Genomic DNA, 19979 nt, shown 5'->3' with positions numbered 1-19979 from the left:
GGTGTTCTTGCTTGGGCTAGTTTTAAAATTCTTTGAATAGATTGCCCAAGGGCAAAGGGGAGTGAAGTGGCAGGTGGGGGAGGGGAAGGTAGAGGAGGAGATGAGAGGGAATCTTAAAAGTTGATGACAATCAAAATTCAGGTCTAGCCCCCAGTTGTAATATTCATTTTCTCATTCTCATTGCCATGTTTTTGAACAATCCTCTTCCAAAAGTGCATGAGTCAGCATGCCATAATTTTGTTATGAGAGAAACCAAATGATCATCCTTTTATTAAAATGTTGGCATTATTGATAAAATGATTAAAATACCCAGAAATCATGTCTCTTGAAACTTTTTAAACTCCACATTTATGGTGACCATGAAGGTCACTTTTTAAGAAATCTTTAGTCCTTAAGATTATTCCAATATTTCTTGCTATCTCATGAATTGATTTCTTTTCTGTTCTAGTTTTAAGAGTATTTCTTGGATAAATTATTGTCAGATCCTCTTCTAAGTTATGTATTCACTTTATAATTCTTTCCTCCAGAATTTTTAATTGTGTATGCCTTATTTTAGTTCTTCTAGACAATAATATAATCCTTAAAAAATCAATTCAACCAGTAAGTTCAAGATAAAATTTAATTTTTTCTTATTGGTTCTCATTTTTTAATTTCTTCCTGTTTTTGATAATTGTCAGCTACTCCCTCTTTCTTCAAATTCTATGACTATTTTGTATTTTTCTATAAGTTCTCTCACTTTTCCCACCTTATTTTCCTACACTCCAAAAACATTGTTCTAGTCTCTTTTTATGAATTCTTCTATTCATAAAGAACTTACTACATTTTCTAACTACAAACTTTCATTTGATGCATTATTTTCAAGTTGTTTAGAACACAACATTGAGAGAATTCTGCTGAGTTGTTGGTTTTACTGCTATCTTGGTTCCACTTGACCTCTGACCTTTATTTTCAAATTTCATGGACCTTTGTCCTATTGTCTTGCCAGATTCCAACACTGAATTATCCCAATCATTCTTTCTTTGCTCTTATATTCTGCTAAAAATAGACTAAGAAAACCTTGTTCAATGGATCTATTATTTAAATTATGTGATCACTGATGGACCTTTCACCTTAGCCAGGAAACCCTTCTACTTTTTCCTAAATGATTCTGACATTCCTCTCAGCTGCTGAGCTTTTCTCTTCTCTTCTCTTTTCCCACAATACCCATTCCCTCAGTTGAAGTCCTTGCTTCATTCCTTAAAAAAAAAAAGCCTTTTGCCACAAACTTCCTTTTCCCCTGTCACTTCATCTTATACATACCTGACCTCATCCCCCACTCCTCTGTTCTCTGTTCCCTTTTCAAGGATAATCTCTATGTTCCAATCTCTAGAATATTGTCCCATCATCATCCTCCTCATTAATCCATAATCTCTTCCTATCTACTAATTCCTTTCTTGCTGTCTATACAAATTCTCAAGTTTTCTCCATTCTTAAAAAACACTAGATTTTACCTCATGATAAATGCTTTTAAAGTTCTCTATCCCCTTTTGATCCAGCAATGTTTCTATTGTTTCTCTCCCAAAGAGATCTTAAAATGTGTGTGGCATCCCTCTTTGTAGTGCCAGAAACTGGAAATTGAGTGGATGCCCATCAGTTGGAGAATGACTGAATAAATTATGGTATATGAATGTTGTGAAATATTGTAAGAAATGACCAGCAAGATGATTTCAGAAAGTCCTGGAGAGACTTACATGAACTGATACTGAGTGAAATGAGCAGGACCAGGAGATCGTTGTATACTTCAACAATACTGTATGAGGATGTATTCTGATGGACTTGGTTACCTTCAACAATGAGATGATTCAAATCAGTTCCAATTGTTCAGTAATGAAAAGAATCAGCTACACCCAGAAAGAGGACAATGGGTACTGAGTGTGGACCACAACATAGCATTTTCACTCTTTCTGTTATTGTTTGCTTACATTTTTGTTTTCCTTCTCTGGTTTTTCTACCTTCTTTCTAGATCCAATTTTTCTTGTGCATGATGACTGTATAAATATGTATACATATATTGGATTTAGCATACACTTTTAACATATTTAACATGTATTGATCTCCCTTTGATCTGAGGTGGGGGGTGAGGGGAAGGAGGGGAAAAGTTGGAACAGAAGGTTTTGCAAAGGTCAATGTTGAAAAATTACCCATGGATATGTTTTGTAACTAAAAAGCTATAAAAATAAAATAAAATTATCTATTCTACCATCTCCACTAACTGTAGCCTTATCTATTAGTCTCCTTTTAAAAAGTGATCTCTAGTAAATAACTCAAGTTTTTTCTCATCATTTGCTTCCAAACCTTGTGATTGGTTTCTGACCTCAACAGACAGGCCCAAGAATCCTGGGAATGGCAGGGTCTCTCATCTGGTACAATTTCTGCCTACCCTTCACCATTATTAGCAGCAGTAGGGGCCAAGAAGCCTTCCCAGAAAAGCTCTCCAGCATTACTGAAGCCCTGAAGAAGAGACAGAACTTCCTCTGCAAACTCAGGCAACCATCACACCTTTGCTGCCATCTTGTTCTTCCAACCGATGGGTATCCATTCAATTTCCAGTTTCTTGCTACTTACAACAAGGGCTGCCACATACATTCTTGCATATGTGGGTCCCTTTCCTTTAAGATCTCTTTGGGATACAAGTGGAGCAGTAACGCTGCTGGATCAAAGTTTGACAACTTTTTTGAGCATAGTTCCAAATTGCTCTCCAGAATGGTTGGATCAGGTCACAATTTCAACAATATAATAGTATCTGTTTTCCCACATCCCTTCCAACATTTGTTATCTTTTCCTGTCATCTTATCACTACACACCAGTCAGATTGGCTATCTCAGAGTTGTCTTAATTTGCATTTTTCTGATCAATAGTGACTTGGAGCACCTTTTCATATGACTAGCAATGGTTTTAATTTCTTCATCTGAAAATTATCTATTCATATTTTTTGACCATTTATCAATTGGAGAAGGGCTTGAATTTTTATAATTTAAGTCAATTTTCTATATATTTTAGAAATGAGGCCTTTATCAGAACTCTTAAATGTAAAAATGTTTACCCGATTTATTGCTTCTCTTCTAATCTTGTCTGCATTAGTTTTGTTTATATTAAGTTAAAAAAATTTGTACAAACAAAATTATCTATATAACTATTCTACTGATGAACTGCTCTATTTCTTAACCAGTACCAAATGGTTTTGATGATTGCTGTTTATTTTATAATATAGTTTTAGGTCAAGTACAGCTAGATCACCCTCATTTGTATTTTTTTCATTAATTCCCTTGAAATTCTTCACCTTTTGTTCTTCTGGATGAAATGCCATTTTTTCTAGATGTGTAAAATAATTTGATTGGTATGGCACTAAATAGATTAATTTATGTATTATTATCATTTATGTATTTATATGCATTTAAAAATTATATTCACTTGACCTACCCATGAGCACTTGATCTATTTCCAACTTATTAGATCTAGCAGTTAAGAGTTAGCATACTGGGGCAGCTAAGTGGCGCCCTAAATTCAGGAGGACCCGAGTTCAAATCTGATCTCAGACACTTAACACTTCCTAGCTGTGTGACCCTGGGCAAATCACTTAACCCCAGCCTCAGAAAAAGAAAAAAAAAGTTAGCAGGCCACCTCTATAAAGTATTTAGCATCCTTAAGAGTTAGCTATAACAGAGAATGATAGCATGAGATGTTGGGGGGAAAGACACTAGTCAGGATACCATGGTGGATTAACCCAAAAGTGATGTAAAGATCTACACCATGAGCAGAAATATAACCTTGGGGGGTTGACATCATAACTTGGCTTTCTGATTGGATAAGTAAAGGTAGACTTTCTGGAGACTTTCCACTTGGGGTAGGACAATGATAGAAAATCCACTTGAACAAAATGACTATTTAAGAATAAAAGGCTCACTTACATCCATTGTTTCTTCCATCAGTGCCTCTTACTTTTTTCCCCAGTGTAATGTCCAGACTAGCTCTCTGGAGGACCTCAGAATCATCCAAATCCTTGGTCTCAATGGAGGAGTGAAAGAGCAGGAGGGTCACAAGGATGGTCAAAGATGGAATCTGGAGTCTGAAATCTTCAGTCTGGAGTCTTGTGTCTGTGGCTGGTAGAGCCTTCTGTGGCTGAGACTCCCTTAAATACCTCAGTATGATTATATCACTACCAACTACCCATCACATTAAATAGGGAAGCATTATCTCACACTGAGTAAGTTTTTAACTATAAGTAGCCTGTTGCCCTTGATTCAAGTACACCTTTTCAGAGTTCCTGGCCCACTACATCTCCCTCTTTCTTTTGTTTTAGAACACAGGTGGTCATACACTCCCCAGCTTCTTAGGGAGGGTGGTGATCATCCCAGAAAGGAAGTGATCATGCCCTCTCTGACTATCTCAGGGAGATGAAAACACCCAAAAGAAATGGGGAGTCAAACCAGATAGGTTTCCTCTGGGCTGAAATTGAAACAGGTATATATAAATCCATTAGCATGGGAGGTATTACACAAGCACATAGTAACAAAGCACAGGCTGTATTGTAACAAATAACATGGATCAATATGAGGAATTATACAGTCCATAAATCCTAGAAGGAGAGTATATAAATAACAATCACACATACACCTCCTTCAGCAGCCAAGAGATAGTCCAAAACCAATCTATTTTCCATTGCTTCACGTGTCAGGAAATCCAATGATCCCTGGTGATTTTAAAGTCTTGCAACAGTCTTAACAATTTTTGATGTTTATGGGTCAATTGCCATAACTGCCATGCTCTTTCAGTGGTGGGCACAGTCAGAGTCAGAGATAGAACTACCCGATGTTTCTTGGGTCTTCATTTCAAGGGTCTGCCCCATTTCTCTGATGGACAAAGTGGATATGGCTCATTGGCATCCATCTGATTCCTTTTCCATCTGTAGAAATACAAGCAAACTCTCTCTCCCAGGCAGTTAACCTATCTAGTCCTTTCCATTCACCATTTTCTGGGTATGTCCACATCATCTGGCAATTATCTAAAGGGAGTGGAGCTGCTCACACTGGACACTGCCCTTCAGGTGGGTTATAAAACCTGTCTGCCAGAGCCAGTGCATCTTTGTAAAAAATCAAGAAGTTAATTGTTGAGGGGTCAATTCTCCAAGAGCCTCTACAGCTGTGGATCCTAGCATCTAAAGGAGTTGCAGGGCAGCCTTTGCTGACACAGGTGTTGCAGACTGGGAATGAGATAAATTGGAAGTAGAGGGAAGAGGAGAGAGACAATGCAACGGCCTCTCAGGAAAGAGGTAAGAGAACAGCAATTAATTCCAACAATTAATGGTATAAAGAGCTAAATTTTAAAACTTCTCTAGAGTTATCTGTGGCTCCCTCTTTTGTTTTTGGAGGAGCATCTTAATGTCTCTGTTTCTCCTCTCTACTATTGTCTGTCCTTGAGGATTAAAGGGTATGACAGTGGTTTGTAAAATCTTACAAAATCTTGCACAAAAAATGTGCAAAATGTTTAGAAATATATGCAGGTCCATTATCTGTTTCTATTGCTTGTGGCACACCCATAATTGCAGTTGCTTATATAAGGAATTCAGTGACTACTCAGGCTGTCTCTTTTGCTGCTAGAATTGCAAAAGTGAATCCTGAAAAGATGTCTACCACAACGTGGATAAAAGACAAATGACCAAAAGATTTATAATGGGTCACATCCATTTGCCAAATTCCATTGGGTCTCAAACCATGAGGGTTCTTCCCTAGAGGGAGTGTAGGAGCGTGGAAAGGAAGGCAAGCTGTACAGCTTTTTACTATGCTCCTAGCTTCCTCTCTTGTTATCCCAAATTGCAAATGTAAAGCTTGAGCAACCTGATGATATTTAGAATGAGATTGTTGGGCTTCCTGAAATAAAGGAGTATTGGACAGCAGGGTTAGAAGGCTATCTGCCTTTGAATTACCATCAAAAATAGGACCTGGAAGTCCACTATGAGAATGGACATGCAAGATATAAATCTTACTGGATGCTTTCTCACTTGCTCTTGAAGTTCCTTAAAAGAGCTGATATATATTGGAGGCTACAAATTTTATTTGGGCTGTGGCAATTCTTTGTACCACATCTACTGAATAGGCTGAATTGGATATTATATTTATATCTCCTAGATAATAAGAGCTAGAATGATTGCATACAATTCATTCTATTGAGTGGCCTGAAAAGGAGTTCTGACTATTCTCTTTATAGTTAAAGTCATGAGAGTACACAGCACAAATGTTATGTTTGGATGCATCTGTAAAGATAGTTGGTCCTTCAAGAGGAACCTTAGAAACCTTTTCTTCAAGAATCCATTGCCAATTATTTAATAGTCGGGTTATCTTTAATGGAGACCCGTGTGTAAAATTTGGAGCTGTGACCAATAAAATTTGCCATTCTGGGATGGTTTTACAGCATATATTAATTTGTGCTTTGTTATAAAGGTGTATATCTTCTCAGTTCTTATCCCAGATAGTTGTGCTACTCACTTAATGTTTAAAGCACTGTCTCCCCTTAAAATGTCATACAATGGTTGTAATTGATAAGTAGTTAAACTATTGGATCTTTTATTGAATTCTGAAAGTTATTTAAGGTGTTCAACTTCTCTGTTTTTAAAGTTTTTGTATTGTAAGCACCTTAGAATACACTTCATATCCTAAATATTGAAAAGGAGCATGTCTGAATTTTTTTTTTCTAGAGCTATATGCAATTTGTAGTTCCTTAGTGTTTCTATGATCTTTTGTAGACATACTTCTAACATTTGTTCCTCAGGTGCACGTCCCAAAATATCATCCATATAATGTAACAATATTACTTTTGGAAATGCTTTTCTTACTGGAGCAAGAGCAGCAGCAACATACATTTGGCACATAGTAGGGCTATTTTTCATTCCCTGTGCCAAAACTATCCATTCATATCTTTTATCAGCTAAGTTAACGCTGGGTAATGAAAAGGAAAATCTTTTCATATCCTCCTTATTTAGAGGGATAGAATAGAAACAATCCTTAATATCTATAACCCAAAGAGGCCATTCTCTAGGCAACTGAGTAGGAGATTGAAGTCCAGGATGAAGAGTTCCTATAGTTTCCATCTGTTTATTTACCTTTCTTAAGTCAGTCAACATCCTCCATTTTCCAGGTTTCTTTCTTGCAACAAATACTGGGGAATTCCAAGGATTTAGAGAAGGTTATAAGTGTCCTTGGTCAAGTTGCTCCTACTATATCTAATAAAGCTTGAATTTTATCGCTAGCTAAGGGCCACTGTTCTATTCACACTTGTGTATCAGTTTTCCATTGAATGGGAACAGATGAGAGTTCAGGTAGGCCTTCAACAGCAGCCTTGCCTAAAAACCAAAGTACTCAAATGTAATCCTAACTGTTTAACTCTTCCCAATAGATTGATGGGGATTTTTTTTTATTACAAAAGGAGTAAAAATTCCTGTTTCACCTTCAAATGTCCATCTCAAAGGGGTAGCACTAACTTCATCTGCTATTGATCCTGCTACCCCCAGACATGTAGGTGTCTGCCTTAATCTTTGGCCAGTGACTGGGCCAGTTGGCACCTCTAATGACGTATGATCTACACCAGTATCTACCAATCCTTCTAATAATATGCCTTTTATATAGATTGTGAGCATAGGATGGTTAGCTGTCACAGCTACTGTCCAGAATATGTGTGGATTCAGTTGCATGGAGTCAGAATCTGGGCGACTATCACCAGATTGCTTATTAGGAGTCTGTATCAGTAAACCTGATGCAACTATTTCTCCTGGAGGATAAGTCACACATTGTCTACCTGTATTAGTGACTGGGATATAATCTACACATTCCCCAGTCTCCCACATCAGTGTATGGATGAACTCTTGTTTTTCAAGTACTCTCAGGAGGTAAAATGGTCAAGTCTACTGTGCCTGGAGGCAAGGGATCCATAGCTGGAGAGGAACAGATTTCACCTCTCCAGGGATAGGTATCTCAGTTGTCCCAGCTGCACACAACTCTATCCTCCCTAATTGTAATCCCTTTCTCCCATCAGGTTGCTTCCTGGCTGATTTATTGTGTAATTCCTTTCTCCCATCAAACGACTTCCTGGCTGATTCGTCATGTCTGAGTACTGAACTTCTAAAGGCTCTCTGGGTATAACATCGGCTACCATCATGCCCCTACTATTTTTTGTTTTGGGCCCTGGAGCTGGGCCCCTCATCCCATTTCCCCAAATCAGTCTACATTCTGATGCGCAATGTAAGCCTCTGTTGCTTTTTGGACATGGGGTTTTGGGTCTTGTTCTCTCACCATGTTTTTTATCTTTATGCCAACATTGAGTTTTCAGATGCCCTACTTTTACCACATTGAAAGCACTGCTGAGTCTCTCTGGAAGTCCCTTGCCAAAAGGGACCCTGTCTTCCCATGTTGGGATCTTGGGAAGTCTGAATCATAGCCTGGCTATAAAAGGTATTTGTATTTGTGCCCACTGTAGCACAGTGTCTTATGATCTTTATAAAGGAGCATCCTTGTGTAGTCCTAGTATAATTCTTCTACAAACCTCATTAGGACACAGAAAGGATTGACAGATTGATAGCTCTCTCTCAATTCTCAATTAGTATTTTCCTTAGCAAGGTGTCTTATCAGAAGTTCTGTTGCTGCATTTTCACCAATAGTTCATATGATAGCTGTCTGCAGACATCCCACGAAATCAGCAAAGGGTTTATTTGGACCTTGTGCTATTTCTGTGAAGGCTTCCCCCCTCCATCTTGCCTTTCTAGGAAGATGCCCCATGCTTTGATAGCAGCAGCAATTTGCTCATATGCTGTCAAAGGGTAAATTAATCTGTGCTAAAGTGTCTGCATTAAGAATTTACACCCATTAGTTGGTCAGAGATGGTCCAGGTTGCCTATTTCATTGGGCTCGTATTCTACAGAGTTCACTATACTCAGAAAGCCACAACAAGTTTTGTCCAGGCATTATGGGCCAGAACTCTGAACTTGAAAAAGGATGCTTACAAGGTACTAAGAGGAATTCATGAGACCATGGTTATCTAGTTTAGCATGGTTCAGTATGATTGATTTACTCTTTCAACAAATAATGGTTTCCTAGTAATATGACGGGGATTTATACTCAGTGTGGAGCATATAGGCAGGGACTGAGAGCCATTCTCAAAGTCAAGGAGACAAATTCATTTCACCTTCAGTTAGGCTCCTCGTGGCTGGCTGGCCTGGCCTGGCCTTTTGCACTTTCCCCACTAAGATCAAGGCTAGTCTGAAAGGCTCTCCGAAAAGCTGCCCACCCCCAGGAAGGAGACAATAAAGGATTTGCACCTGGATACTCTTGTGGTGATTACTGAACTGAATGAAACAAAGGCTGCCCCAGAAACCAAGAAAACCAAATCAAACAACATTACATCCAAGTTCTAAACATGCCCTTGATATAGATTTCCAATCATTATGGATTAAACATTCAAAAGCCAAATTCTCTAATAACATCTTAACATAAGATGATATAGCAATATAAAGAGTGAAACCCTTTTTCATATCTTTGATAATTTCCAGATTAAAAGGAGTATATTTTCTTTTTTCTTGATCTGAAGAGTCAAATTCTTCAATCACAGGGTATGTTTCTATTCTCAAATCAGATGTATCCTGTCCTTCCTCTTTAGCTTTAATTAGTTCCTTTTGTAATCATGTCATAGAGGATGGACAAAGCTCCTGTATAGGTGATGCTGATGGTGTCACTGCTCCTCCCATTCCTACTCCTCCTTCCACATAAGGTCAAAATTGAGGGAGGAGAGTCAGGAGATGAAGAATGCCCTAAGGGTGCCTGCTCTGATATAAATAACTGAGCTGTGAAAGTGAGAAGCACCATACTCTTTAAGCTTATCAGTATAACTCCTTTCTTGCTGTATAAGTATATCTCCTTGCTTCAGTTTCTTTGCTGGATTCTTAGAATTCAGTGTGCTCAGTAATGGTATCACATTGCTTTTAATAAACTTTGCCCTTTGACTAGGAGATGAGTTCAAGCCTGCAAATTCTTTTGAGACACCTTGCAAGATCGGTCTGGGACTTTTGGGGTTCCCCTGCTCAACCTCAATGAAATAACATGTTCTGAAACAATAGGAAAACACTGAATTTGCTGAGTAGATAAGGGATCTGGACTTAAATGCTAGCAGGAGTTTAGAGAGAAATTCCGTTCCATTACTTGCAGATCTTCTAATGTGGCCTATTGCTGCTTGCAGGAGATTCCTTTCTACCTGCAAGCCAATAGAGAGAAGCATTCCATTCCTATTAGTTTAGCAACTTAACCTTTTCCTGACTTCGGGAAATTTGTGTCATTCTAAGTCATGCTGGGTTGCTGGGCTGGGTTCTTCCTGAGGTTTACTGGGGACCCTTCCTGCCTGCAGAAGACTGAAATTCACCATTCCTCTGCTCCTATGGTATGGCCTACCTCACTTGCTTGCAGGAATGGGACAGAAATGCTAGTCCATTGGTTTCCAGCATTGGTCCCCCTTGGCTGAGCTGCCTAATTCATTGATAAGACATCTCCCTGAAGCCAAACTCCTAGCAATGTTAATAAATCTGTATTCATTCTACAAAGATTTTCTCACCCAGTCATACCATATTCCGTTAATCCTGGACCTTTAGCTGTTTTTATTTTCATTTTGGTGTTTTTTTTTTTAATTCAATTTTATTTTCCACTCCATATTCTTTCCCTATCATATCTCCCTCTCTCCCTCACCATGGAAGAAATACAAAATTCTTTATAAACACATATGGTCAAGCAAAACAAATTCTAGCATTAGCCATGTACCCTAACCTCCCAGAATACACTGCGATCTGTATTTTGAGTTTGTCATCTCTAAAAAACAGATAATGTGTCATAAAAAGCCTCTGGAATTGTGATTGACCATTGTATTGATCAAAAATTGTTTCTTTTTGGGGGGTTATATATGTACATTCATTTTTTATATATTTCCTTATGAATATTAGGAAAGAATAATAAGAGCAAAAGAAAAAAACCAAGGGAAAAAAAGGAGGGGAGAAATGAACATAGCATGTGTTTACATTCAGTCTTCATAGTTCTCTCTCTGGATACAGATGGCACTTTCCATTTTAAGTCTATTGGGATTGTTTTAGATCACTAAACCTCTTAGAAAAACCAACTCTGTCATAGTTATCTTTGCATATTCTTGCTGTTATTGTGTACAATGTTTTCCTATTTCATTAAGCCTCAGTTCATGTAAATCAAGGGTTTGTTTTTTTTTCTAAAATCAGCCTATTCAATTTTTTAGAACAATTATATTCCATTACTTTCATATTCCATAACTCATTCAGCCATTCACCAATAGTTGGGCATCTATTCATTTTTCAATTCTTTGCCACCACAAAAAGAGCTGCTACAAAGATATTTACACACGTGTATTCTTTGGAATACAGATCCAGTGATGGCACTGCTGGATCAAAGAATATGCGGAGTTTGATAACTCTTTGCAGATAGTTCCATATTGCCCTCCAGAATGTCTGGATCAGTTCACAACTCTACCAACAATGTATTTGTGTCTCAGTTTTCCCACGTCCCCTTTAACATTATCTTTTTCTCTTTGCCAATTTGAGAGGTGTGTAGTGGTACCTTAGAATTGTCTTAATTTTCATTTTTCTAATCAATATTTAGAGAATTTTTTCATATGACTATAGATGCCTTTCTTTATCTGAAAATTGTTCATATCTTGTGATCATTTATCAATTGGTGAATGACTTATTTTTATAAATTTGGTTCATTTATAAATTTTAGAAATGAGGCCTTTATCAGAAACACTGGCTGTAAATTCTGCTTTCTTTCTAATTTTGGCTGCATTGGTTTTGTTTGTGCAAATCTTTCTAATGTAATGTAATCAAAGTTGTCTATTTTGCATTTCATAATGTTCTCTAGTTCCCTGGCCAAAAATTTCTCCAGACTCCAAAAATTTGATGGATAAACTATAACTTGCTCTCCTAATTTGCATAGAGTATACTTTACACCTAAATCATGTACCCATTTTGACAAATTTTGGTATATGATGGGAGATGTAAATATATGATGAGTTTGACATTATTTTCCATTTTTCCTAACAATTTTTGTGAAATAGTAAGTTCTTATTCCAGAAGCTAGAGTTTTGGGTTTATCAAACACTAGATTACTATAGTCATTATGTCATGTGCATCTAACCTATTCCACTGATTAACCACTATTTTTTAGCCCGTACCAAATAGTTTTGATGACTACTACTATGTAGAGTTTTAGGTCTGGTACTGCTAGACCACCATCTTTTGAAATTTTTTTCATTAATTCCATTGATCTTCTTGACCTTTTGTTCTTCTAGATTGAATCTTGATTTTTCTAGCTCTACAAAATTTTTTGGCAGTTTGGCATGGCACTGAACAAGTACAAATATTTTTGTTATTTTAGCTTGGCCTATCCATAACAACTGATAGTTTTCCAACTGTTTGGATGACTTTGTATGAAATGTTTTGTTTCAATTTCAGTAACAAATGTTATTGTATAAATTGTTCTAATTTAACTCACTTAACTTTTAATTAGTTCATATTTTCCCAGGTATCTTTGAAAAACCATCCTCTTCATCATTTCTTATAGATCAATAGTATTCCATTACATTCAAAAACCCTAATTTGTTCAGCCCTTCCTCATCTGATAAACAACCCTTCAATTACCAGTTTTTTGACATTAAGAGCTGTTATATTTTTGTACATGTGGGTCCTTTTAAATTTTGATTTCTTGGGGCATACATAACTCTAGTAGAGTACTGTTGGGTCAAAGAGTATACTTAGTTTAATAGCTTTTGGGCATAGTTCCCAATTGATTTCCAGAATGGATAGACCAATTCAGAAGTTCACCAACAATGCATTAATGTACCTATTTTCCCATAGCTCTTTCAGAAATTATTTTCCTTTTCTATCAAGTTTCCCAATTTGATGAATGAATCACAGAGTGGTTTTAATTTGCATTTTCTAATTAGTGATTTAGATATTTTCATATGACTATCAACTTGGATTTGTTTCTCTGAAAAAAAACTGCCTATTCATAAGCTTTGAACATTTATAAATTTGGTTTGGTTTCCCATTAACTTCTCCCAAAGCCTACTGGTATGAGACTCTTCGTTGTTGAGAATCAATGTCCAAGAGCTGGCTATCACAGAAGAGGAGAGGTCTTTCCTTCACTACCTAAGATCTCAGGAGTTTCTGTCTACCATCTTCAAGAAATAAAATGATGCTGACCCTGTTTTGGGTGGCTGAAGGAAAAGATTCTGGGAAGAAGCTAGCCTGAGAGGAACTGGCAGATCCCTCAATCATATCCCTATACTTGGCTTGCTACCTTAGAGATTCCAGGAAACCCCACCCTTGGATGGGATCTAGGACTCTTTTGGTTGAGTTGTATTACAGAGCAGAGCTGAAAAAATTGCTTCACAATGTATTGTCTGGTATATATTCTCTTACATAAATTTTCTTTGATTTTTATTTTCTTCCTATCTTGGATAAATAGGCATTTGGCTTCCTATTATTTGTATTCACTGTGGAACTAGAATCTGGTGAGAAGAAAAGTCCATCTCTGGATATAAATCTTGAGTCCCATTTCCCTCATAATGAAAAATAATGAGAAGTTCCATTGAAGCTATCTGGATATCCGTCCATCTGGTCCTTGGGATTTTCTCCTCAGCAGCTCATTTTGGTCTTACTCAAATTTTCAAAGATAGAGTCATTTAAGTATTCCATTCCCTATTCTGTTAATAGGGGCAATTTATATTTTTGTACATATCAATCCATTTCATTTAGACAATTGGTTTTGTTGGCATATAGCTAGGTGAAATAGCTCCTAATTTCTTAATTTTTGTGAATTTTTTGTTTTTGAGACTAGTCATTTGTTATTTTAAACTATTTTTTTTTTTTTAAATTTAATAGGATTGGAGGTTTGTTTTGATTTTTGTGGGATTTTTTTTTTTTTTTTTTGCTATTTGGTTGATTTCTCTAAATTCTCAGGATTTCTATTTTGATGTTTAATTTGGGGTTTTTAATTTAGTTGGTTTTATTTAGTTACATGTTACAATTAGTTACAATTCATCGATCTTTTTTTCTTTTTTATTAAAGCATTTAGAGATATACATTTCCCCTGATTTGGCTGCATATAACCAGTGTCCAAAAACCTCTTTTCTGTGCCCCTAAACCACCCTGAATCAGAAAAATGACATCCTATGACTTTTTCTTGAATTTTTCTATTCATAATTCATTCTGTAGAATTTTCTACATCTTTGTAGAAAAGGGATGCTTGGGAAATTAGTTTGTATTTCTGTTTTTGGCATCTTGATTCTGTCTCTCCCAACTTTTTATTAAGTCCTATTCTCTGTCTTCTATTGTTGAATCATTTTTATTATCCTAAACCCACCCCTTTTTCTGTGTTGTCATCTAAACCTACCTACCCCTTCAATCAATCAGTTAGCATTAACTGCCTACTACATGCCAGGCACTGTGGCTGCAAAGATGTGCTAAGGATACATAAAAGTAAGGATCATACCCTGCCCTCAAGAACCGTAAAGTATAATCTAAGGGGGCTGGGGAAACATGCATATAGGAAAAATAAATATACATGATATGTGCATGTGTGTATGTGAACCTATATATGTGCAGAGAGAAAGGAGGAGAGAGAAACAGAACGAGACAGAGAGATTAAGAGTTATGTACAGGGAAAATAGGAAATAATGATTAGAGGGATGAAACGAATTAAAAAGAGCTGAGAAAGGTTTCCTGTAAAAAGGGAGGCAAGTAGTTGGAGTAGAGACCTTAACACTTTGGGGACAGCCACAGAAAATGCCCAAAGGGGAGAGAGACTGCCTTCTTTGAGAAACAGACTGGCAGCAGTTATTAAATCAGAGAATGCTTAGATGGGAGTCAAGTGTAAGAACATGGGAAACACAGGAAGGTTTAGGTTATGAAGGGCTCTGGATTGGTAAACATTTTTGGTATTTTGCCCTTGGAAGCAAGAGGGAGCCACGAGGGTTTACTAAGTAGGGGAGTGAACCTGTGCCTTTTATCTGCCCTTTCATTGTACTCCCTGACATACCACCTTTTAGATCAAAGCTTCTTAAACTGCATAACGAGTATGAGTCATGAAATTAGGATTTATCATCAGTAAATGTTTGATTTGTATGCCTATTTATACTTATTGTATTGTATACCTATTTACCTATATACCTGGCACATAAAAATGTCTCTGGTGAAAAGGGGTTGTGAGTAGAAAAAGTTTAAGAGGCTCTGCTTTAGGTAACAAACTTGCTTTCATCTTAAATCTTTTCCTTTCCCATTCCTTTCATCTTCTGGCTTTCACCGAGACCTGGCTCCCTCTGGATGACTGTCTCCCTAGCAATCTTCAGCACTGCTTTGCTTTCGCTTACCCCAACTTTCTGGACCGGTTTCAGAAGATGGAACCCTCCTTACTCCTCCCTCATTGCCACTTCCAAGCTCTCTCATAACCTCTGTCCCTCCCTAACCTCTTCTCTTTTGAAGTTCACTCAGTTCATATTTGCCACCCAGTTAAATTCTGGTAACTACTGTTTACAGCCTTCCAGGACACTCCTCTTTCCTCTAGGAGTTCAGTCTTTTTCTCCTCCTCAGGCTCCTGTCCATACACTAGAGAATTTACAATCTATATACTTTGAGACTTTCTCAAAAACTTTGACTTCCCAGTTCCTCAACTTACTCATTTCCCATAACTTGCTTCTCCACTCTGCCTTAGCTACACCTAGAGAGGGTCATAATCTTTTTAGCATCATTCACAAATGTTCCACTTCCATGTTTATGAAACCAAGAAGTTCCCTTACTTAATCACAATTTGTTTTGTTGTAATCCCTTCTCTCCCTTTTCCTCAAAATCACATACCCTAGTCTTCCTCACCCTGACTTCTGATTTCATCCCCCCCCCCAGTCTTTCCTAGGCTATTGCTCTTGCTTCTGCTACTCTCTTCCCCCCTTCCCCATCTCGACTCCTTACTAAACCAGTTGAATCTACACTGTCCTATTTTTTAAAATATTTTGCCTCCCTATTCTATCACTGATCTTGCCCTGCCAAGCAAGCTTTTGATTTACTTTAATACTCTTACCAGGTGCTGACTTTGCTACTACTCTGTCAAATGAAGCTGAAGAAAGTCATGAAGCTGGGCTAACTGGATCCAGTACAAATTTACATTATGTAACTTAATTGAGCCTTCACAGTAGCAAGGTAATTCTTTTACTCCTCCTTAACTCTATTCCACTTATCACTGCAATTTTTTTAAAACCTTTTTCATCCCTTCTCAAATTTTTCCAAATTGTTATTCCTTGAAGTTATGACAACTCTTTTGAGCTCATGTCATAGTCAAGAAGGGATGCAGGGGCCTTCATTTGGGACACCTGATCTATGTAATACTACTCCAAAGGGAAATGAGGTTTCTATTAGAGCATAAGCACATAAATCAGGAATGTCAGTCATTCTACCAAAAATCCAGCTGATCATCCACATTTATGATGGTAACATGTGTCCTTGGGACACATTTTGAGTAAGCTGCCCAGGGGATTTCTCAAGGAAAAGAATAATTGCTAACAGAAACACTATGATTTCACTAGGAAAGAACATTGGATTTGGGGTCAGAGGCTATAGGTTTCAATTCTACGTATGCTACTTAAGAATTGACATGGAACAAATGACAGTCTTTCCTTTTCCTTTTCCTTATTTGTAAAATAAGTGATGTGGGCCAAATGATCCAGTCTAAAGATCCCTTACAACTCTGAATTCTAGGATTTTATGACTTATCATTGAGACTCATATGCTTAAGAGCAGATATAGTCCCCTAAGAAACCTCTGTCACATACACTTATATAAGGAAAGTAGTTAATGATTATAAACTAAGATCTCTCATTGTTCTCAAAGTCCAGCATAAAGGTTTCATGAAGGTTGTTCACCAGTCAGTAATACTGGTAAGATAAAACTCTGATAATGAGGTTTTTGTTAGATGTTTCTTTGTAAATATTAAAATTTGATCATTCTCAGACAGTAGATATTTTTAGTCGGGAATCATGTTTTATAAATCCTACCCTCAGAGATTCTTACAGTTCGTTGAAAATTCTTATGTGCCTGTCAAAGCACTGGGAAATTCCCAGCAATCATTCATAATGACTGACTGGTATTTATAAGTTAAAATGCTCTGTTCCCTCTCTTAAGTTTCACTTTCAATTCTGCTGGTAAGATGAAAGAATTTCGGAAGACATGTAATTCAGTCTACATGTGACCAAAAATCTCCTCTGAAACAACCAACAAGCATTCATCCACTCTCCAGAAAGCCTATTACCATTCAAGGAACTTAATTCCACTTTTGGATAGTTCTGTTAGGAAGTTTTATATTCTATCTAGCTTAAATCTCTTCCTTTCTGCTTTTCTGAATGCTTATTTACATGGTTCTGATTCAGTCCTATGAGACTAAGCAGAGAGAACAAGTCTAATCCCATTTCTATGTAACAGCCCTTCCAGTACTTGAAGAGACCAATACTTTCCAGGTCTTCTCCAAACTAAACGTTCCTTAAGTTGGTGTTTTTTATGGTACAGTGTTTAATTCTCTCCCCCTGTCCTGCCATCCCAGTTGTTCATCTTACCATCTTGGTCATTTTCTTCAGGACATATACCAGCATGATGTACTTCTAAAATGCCAGCAAGTCAAAAAGTGATCAAAATAATGTCCTTTGCTACAGTCATAGTCAGACTCTGTATCACTTATCCCTTATCTTGTTCACAAGTATAGCTCAAGAGTCTTTGCCAAATATTTTTTCTATCATCTTATGTCATACTTTGGCATTCTCTTATCTGTCAGTATAGTTAATCAAATAAGGAAATGGAATTAATCTATTTTTGATTAAGTAATGACACTTTTAGTGGTCATTTCTTTCCTTTCTATGTTCATAGATCTTTTTAACAATATTTTTTAGATTTTTTTTCCTTAAGAACAGAAGCCTAATTTCCCTTTGGGGAAAAAAAAATGAGGATATACTTTTTAAGCCCCAGCAGCACTCCTCCCATTCTTTATGATCTTTTCATGTTCACTAACATGGTTTTAGCAGTCATAACTTATAGGCCTTTTAATGCTCTCAGAAGTAATTTTTTCAGATCTTAGTAGATTAAATTTACCAAAGAGAGATAGCTTATCTCTTACCATCTCTTCACCTATTAATATTTCTGACCATAACCTATTTTATTAATGTAATAACAATCATAGCTCACATTTATATAGATCTTTAAGTCTTCAAAGAACTTTGATAAACATTATATTTGTCCTCATCACAAGCCTAACAGTAGTTATTAATCCCAATTTACAGATGAGAAAATTGATGTAGTTACACAATGTCTGTACTTTTAAGTATAACACTATCTACCATGTCACTTTGCTATCTTGGATTCAAGTGAGAAAAGTATTCTTTATCTAGAATAAGAAGTTTCTAAAAGATAGCATGAAAACAAGATCAACATGAAATTCCTTTTAACTTTATTAGAATATGGTAATGAATTACTACCCCCAGCCCTATTTTTCTGACCTACATACAAATAAAGAAAAAAGTTTTAAATGAACTAAGGACAGCATTGCTAGATTTTATCAAAATTTTATATATTAGTTTGGCATGGCTTGGCTCTTGATGGCTCTTAGTGGTCAGTGAAAGCCACTCCTTACCTTCCTTTCTGCATGACCAATAGCAGAAAGGAAATAAGCCATAGCAATGTTGGTTTTAGAACAAGTGGAAGATACATGTGGAGAATTAAATGGTGTCTATATGATTTTCTAAAAACACTTTTCTTGTTTCCTAACTTTAGAAAGTTATCTGAAAAAAAAATTAAGACAGTAAGAGTTGGGAAAAAATAGCATTTATAAGTGTTACATGGTTATATGCAGAAAATTGAAAAGATAAGAGGAAAAGAAAAATGAGATGGCAAGAGAATGGGAAAAGGAATCTGTACTATCCCCAATTAAATAAAATTTTTGTTTTGTTGCTGAACCACATTTAATTTTACATTAATCTGAAAGTAGGTCAAAGTGTGTAGAGAAGTACCATAACAGGCTGAAACAATTCGCTGAAAATTTTGATTCAACTCATAGAAGTTCAGGGACTAATCTAGAAATTTGACTCCAGGGTAGTAAAAAATGGCCCAGAGAGTAACAGACTAAACGAAATCTAACAGGAAAACTGAATCATGAAAAAATGATTTCATTCTTTCATAATTAAATCATACTATTGACTATGAAAAGTCATTTAGCACTCTGGAGATGCTATGGAACATTGGCTTCACACTGACACAGATCCATTTTATTGAAGTCAGCTTCAGCTTCTAAGTATATATTTTTTTTTTTTTTTTTTTCTGCCTTGTTTATTTCAGTTGAAGGATGGATTTCTAAAGAGTAGGAAGGACATAGGAGAAATGTGAATTTTGGGAAGTTTTTAACTTTCTAGGACTATCTTCCTTCTGGGCTGGGGGAGTGTTGAAAGAATAACTAGATATAATAACTAAAACCATAGTTTACACTTAGAAGATAAACCTTTGTCTATCACTACCTAGATTATCTGCTGCAAAGCTTTCAACAATTGGGAAGTTTAGGGGAAGGGGGTGTCATGTAGTCAAGATTTCTAGACTTTCTAAGTTTTATGGATAAAAAGCCAGTTCAAACAAAGTGCTTCCATTTGGGATAACAGTGCAAAATGGAGCAATTTTGACAACCATATCCTACTTAAAAAACAAGTAATTCTTTTTAGTATGCAAAAAAATTGGTCATTTTAGTAAATTACAATCTCAAAGCATGAAGAAAATCAAGAGGAATAATTATAAATTGCCATAGTAATTTTTTAATATAATTTTTTTTTTATAGTATGCTTCTGGTTATTTAAGTTTCAAATCTCCTCCA

Source organism: Sminthopsis crassicaudata, chromosome 3, assembly GCF_048593235.1.
Source record: "Sminthopsis crassicaudata isolate SCR6 chromosome 3, ASM4859323v1, whole genome shotgun sequence".
Taxonomy (NCBI): Eukaryota; Metazoa; Chordata; class Mammalia; order Dasyuromorphia; family Dasyuridae; genus Sminthopsis; species Sminthopsis crassicaudata.
Note: the sequence above shows the minus strand (reverse complement) of the source record.